Source organism: Hesperophylax consimilis, chromosome 16 (genome assembly GCF_061612785.1).
Source record: "Hesperophylax consimilis isolate HC1 chromosome 16, BYU_Hcon_1.0, whole genome shotgun sequence".
NCBI lineage: Eukaryota > Metazoa > Arthropoda > Insecta > Trichoptera > Limnephilidae > Hesperophylax > Hesperophylax consimilis.
In genome coordinates, this window is record NC_142851.1 from 33,213,749 (window position 1) to 33,219,957 (window position 6,209).

A 6,209-nucleotide genomic window follows, 5' to 3' on the forward strand; every position below is an offset into this window, starting at 1 on the left:
CTTTTTTAGAGCCATACATAAATTCGTGCTAAGCCGTTAGAAGATATTGTATTCAAAATGAATACATTATTCAATAAAAAAACACTCACGAATATGAACAAGATTTTTAACATTAAAATGACTTTCCTACAAAATAACATGATGTAACTATTACTGCGTCTTCCTTTGAACAGTGAGAAAGAGTCGCTTCTACGACTAGTTCTTGAATTTAATAGCTCGGCTGTGGAACGATTTGCCGGCCTCTGTGTTTCCTCCCTCCTACAAAACGGGCATCTTCAAGACACGTATTCACTCCTTCCTCTCCTCAAAAAGAACCTCACTCAGCATCCCCAAACATGACAGGCCTGGAGGGAAATAATTTTCTTCAAGGCCTTCTGTGTGGGGTAAATGTTCAAAAATTTATTGATTCTAACAAACAAAATCAGGACACCACTGTAGAAAAAAATAAATATACGAAAGTTGCACAACTGTGACAACAGGGCGTAGGTATTTACCAACTTATTGTGCATTTTTATCAGCATTTCCGGCGGAACAGTAATAATACAACATAATAGTCAACTCATTGCAATTGAAGAACTGGTCTACCGGGATTTCCCAGCGGGTTGAAGTTATATGTATGTAGGTACCTAACATTGAAATTAAAGAGCAGGGACGTGCGCTTGCATCTCATAGTTCCATAAAGGCTGTATTTCGGTCTATTAACCTTATCCCCTTCGTCCCACGGGTCGGTAACACCCCGCGAAGAAATTTTCTACACCTTAGGTACTACAGCGAACTTAATTTTTTAATTTTTTTATTTAGTTACTTTTTTTAAATAATTAGGTACATTTTTGTATGGCACATGAAATAAAAAAAAATATATATAAAATTAAAACAGATCATTGAAGTCCTCCTCACTAGGAGATCCCGTGCTGAGGGGGACTATATATGTTAGTATACGTTTTCAGCGACTAAGATGATGTTTTAAATATATTAGCTAGTTCTTCTTCCGATATTTCTTTAAGCCAAGATTTGATGTCCTTAATGTAGTTATTTTTCGTTTTCCTTTGTTTGATGTTGAGAGGGAGTTTATTGTATAATTTTATTGCTAAAAATTCAGAGTTTCTTTGTCCAAAGGTAGAATTACATTTAGGAATATTTGGCTCTGGTTTTATGATCGTGAGAGGGGTTAGCCTCTGGTTTATTTTTTAAGTGATGAACTAGAATATTTTTAGCATAGATTTTTTGTAAACTTGGAACATCAAACAGATTAAAAATATCAGTAGTTGGCGTCCTTACGGGGAGCTTTAATATGGTCTTTATGATCCAATTTTGAGTTTTTTTTAGTAGTTTAATATGATTTGATGATGCTGAGCCCCATCCTATTATTCCATATTCCAGCAGAGAGTGGCATAGAGCATAATATACTCTCTTTAGATCTGTAGTTGACAAGATATTTCGTAATTTTTTGAAGAAATAGATGAGGTTTGTTAGCTTTTTTGAGGTTCCTTCGATGTGTGCATCCCAATGAAGTTTGTCGTCAATTACGATCCTAAGATATTTAATTGTTTTAGTTTGGACTATATGCGGGCAAGAACATTGCGGATATTTGTTTAGACATTCATGTAATTTGAGTGTATGCTCATTCATTGGTTGACCTCTTTTGGTTTTAGAGAATGTTAGATATTTAGTTTTACTCACATTTAATGTAAGGGAGTTTGCTTTTAACCAGTTTTGGAGTACAGTCAGACCTTGCTCCGCTTTTTTATGTGTGCTTGTCCAATTTTGTTCATAGAATATAATGACAGTGTCATCTGCAAAGCTCATTATGTCTCCTTCAATGGGAAGACTCATAAGGTCATTAATATAAATGAGAAATAGTATTGGACCCAATACGCTTCCTTGAGGGACACCGTACTTGATTGATAGAGTTTTGCTACTTTTTTTACCAATTTGTACATACAGTTAAGTAACCTTTAATTAGATTTAGAGTTGTTTGTGTTATTCCATTTTTTTAATTTAAAAAATAGTATTTCATGGTCAATTGTATCAAAAGCTTTTTGAAGGTCAATAAAAACTGCCAAGCATTTTTTACCTTCATCCAGTTTTTTTATAATTGTATTTGTTACTTTAGCAATAGCATCACCAGTACCCAGGTTTTCCCTAAAACCGTATTGCGTCGTTGATAATATTTTATTTTCATCCAAAAATTTAACCATTTGTTTTTTTATTACTTTTTCCAATATTTTCGATAGTGTAGGTAATAGACTAATTGGTCGATAGTTAGACATATCATTTTTGGGACCGCTTTTGTATATTGGAATAATCGTAGCAATTTTAAGACGTGTGGGAAAAATACCTTTTCTTATTGAAAGATTTACAAGGTACGTCAGTGGGTAGATTAGCTCATTTAGTAGATATTTAATTGCTCTGTTTGATATCAGTTCATTTCCCGATGAGGTATTTGTGTTTAGGGAGGCTATAGTATTTCTTATATCTTCACTTGTTATCTTGACTATGTTAAGGGAGTTTTCTTGATTGACATTTTCATTCCACACTGTTTTTTCGGTAGTAAATGAAGATTGTTTGATTTTATTCGCTAAGTTCGAGCCTATATTGCAAAAATAGTTGTTTGCAAAGTCAAGAATTTTTTCTGGATGTTCTGCAAAAGATGTTGGTATCCTGTCAATGTTTAATTCTTTAATGTTTTTAACATTGTGCGAGGCTTTAGAGTTTGTAATTTCGTTTATAATCTGCCAGAATTTCCGGGAATCATTATTACATTCCTCGATTTTCTTTTTATAGAATGCTTCTTTAGCATAACGGATTACATTTTTACAAATTTTACGATATCTTTTGTAGAAGCGATGTAAATGGATATCATAGGGGTAGTTTCTTACTTTTCTGTGGAGTTCGTCTCTTTTCCTGATTGAGTTGATAATGTTCTGACTAATCCAGGGTTTAATGTGAATATTTTTATGAGATATCTTTTTTTCTGTCGTTATGGTGTTTGATAGAATAATGTTCTGAGTAAAGTCAATAAAATAATTCCAAGCAGCATCAGTATCATCATTGCCAAGAAGGTTTGACCAGTCAGCATTTTGTAGCTCGATTTTAACGTTTTCCCAATTTGTTTCAGACTTTGCTATGACAGATTTCTTTTTTGATTATAGATGTATTTTTATTATTAATAGATAGAAGTATTGTGTAGTGATCAGTCAGTGTAGAAGGGTAAATAATGGTTTGAGTTAATTTATCAGTTTTACTAAAAATATGATCAGTGCATGATTTGCTTTCATTGCAATTCTTGTGCACAATTTCCTGTGCAGATTCTTGCAACATGTCACTGCTTACCGACCCGTGGGACGACGGGCTTAGTTGACTTACTCATAGTATCACAGTACTCACACAGACGCATAAAATGCATACAGCGTGTTTCGTTTAGGCTTGAAAAAACATTTAATGATTATTTCGCAATTCAGAGTTCGAATCCCGTTAAAGTCAGTTATAACAAGGTATGCGCTCTTAGAATAGTCTAACAGTCTAACACAACGTTACATTCAAATACGCGTGTGTTTTTATATACCTACATTGTCACCTGTGACGGGTAAAAATATGTTTTTTTTTAAATTGTTTCATTCCAAATTGGAAAGTATGGCGAGCGATATGCTGAAATACGCCATCCCACGCATATTATAGCTCTGTGTGTGAACACGCTACTATGCATAACAATACCTAACGCGGTTCAGTCACTAGCGCAACAGAATGGATTGGAAATACGCGAGCGGGCGAGCGACGGAGCATGATAGGTGCGGCGAGGGCGGCTGCGGGGCGTGGGGGCGCGCTGTGTGCTGTGTGTGAACACGCTCTTGCATATCGCTATTTCGTACGTAGAATATTTAGGTACTTAGGAAGTAATTTCTTGTTATCATCTGCGACTTTTTTGTCACGATTGGCCGCCCCTAATATCTGGCCGCCCTAGGCCCGGGCCTACATAGGCCCAAGGGCAAATCCGCCTCTGCGCCCAGTACGACGAAAATGCCAAAACTCAATATAAAAAACCAAAACAAATCTTACGTAAATTACCCCCCTAATTGCAGCCACGTTTTTTTACCACAAAAATCTAAAAATTATTTTCCTACAACCAATTTAAACTCATGATGAAAGAGAAAGGGGCCTTTTGGCCCGGAGCTCTGTATGCCACTATTTCAAAAAGTCATAAATCGAGTGTCTTTCGTCGCGAAAGGAAGGTGGTGTTAAAAAAACTCTAGTATTGGTGTGCGACCAGAATAATTCTAGACCTGAATAGACAGCCACTCCCCCATATTACTCTTCCCCATATTCTTTCCCTCACAACTACCTTCAGCCTCACAAAGTACCCCAATTTCGGATACCATAGTCTCACTGGCTCCAGACGTGTGGGAGCAGTTGTGACTCTTGTACAGTATTCACATAAAACAAAATCCTTTCGAATGTATTTTTTAGTTTATTCAATTATGAATGCATTACAGAGTGAATGAACGAAGAAAGCAGAAGGTATGACGCGATTGTGATTGGTAGAATAAGTCGGGGTCGCTCGAGGAAGACATGGCACGATCAAGTGAACCAGCGCCCTTTAGGTGATTTTTCAATAAAACGGCCTTACACAAATCATCCAATTATTATTATTATTAATAAATAATTGAGACGGGCTGTGACAAATAAGTATCTGCGTTGAATTATAATTTCGAAGTAAAAATAGTTTATGTAAATATTAAAGATATTTAAAATTAGCAAGTGTCAGGTTTAGTGTGAAACTGATAGAGCTGTGCAAATAAATGGTTAATTATTATAATATGGAAATAAAATCATTTAACTGTACCCTTTATTTGATTCAAATTAAAATAGTGTTTTTCAGTACCTATTTATGAATAGTATCCGATGTGATTGTGAATTTCTTAAAGTTTTGTGGTTCTGAATTCTATTGTACCTGAAAACTAGTTGGTGGAAATAATATTATTGATAAGAATTGAAAAAGTCCCTTTTTAAGTATTTATTTAAATATTTATGTTTATTTTATAATACAGATATTTAAAAAAAAATCGTTCTGGTAAAGACAATATTGGTGAATTATTTGTAAAATCAATATTGCGATATCTAATTATAGGAAAATTTTAATATTATTTTACATCGTTCTTAATATATCCACTTACCGTAAACAAACTTAAAATTATATTACATCGTTCTCAATATATCTACTTACCGTAAATAAACTTTTCATTATATTACATCGTTTTCAATATGTCCACTTACCGTAAATAAATTAAATATTTTATTACATCGTTCTCAATATATCCACTTACCGTAAATAAACTAAATATTGTATTACATCGTTCTCAATATATCCACTTACCGTAAGTATTTATATTAATACATGTACTTTGAAAGTTCGTATTTAAGCCACATTTTGTGGTAGCCCTAGTATTTAAGTAGGAAAGGATCTAGCCAGCCGGCAACCTTGCAAGTTGCAAGTGTACCGAGCATTGCCATTTAAAGAAAAATATCCCATAACAAAGGGATTTTACATTTTCTTCCATACCATATTTCCATCATATTTCCAGGAATATTAGTTAGTTCGTAAAGGAAAGCAATAAGCATCTTATCTTAATTTGTTGCTGCGTGCTAGATGCCAGATGCTAGATGCTAGATTCTAGATGCTAGATGCTATATGCTATGTGGGAAGAAGCTGGTTTGTTTGTGATATTTGTTCACTTTTATTCGATTTTAATTTACAAACATAGATATTAGCGTTAACTTTGCAAAAATCGCAAAATTTTTATTAAAAAATGATCGACGTAAATGAGCGTAGAATGAATCCGTGTGTTCTAAATTTTTCATGTAATTTTTTTTTCAAAACAATAATAGGGAATTTCAAGGATATATTACAAACAATTATAGGGAATTTCTTATATTATAGGGAAAATTGGCATTCGACTAAATTAGCAAGCCCGACTGTCGTCAAAGCTACTAATATAAACCAACCAGCCCGATTGTCGTCAATCATAGATACATCAATGTCGTCAATGCTGCTAATATAAACCAACCATCCCGATTGTCGTTAATCATAGATACATCAATGTCGTCAATGCTGCTAATATAAACCAACCAGCCCGATTGTCGTCAATCATAGATACATCAATGTCGTCAATGCTGCTAATATAAACCAACCAGCCCGATTGTCGTCAATCATA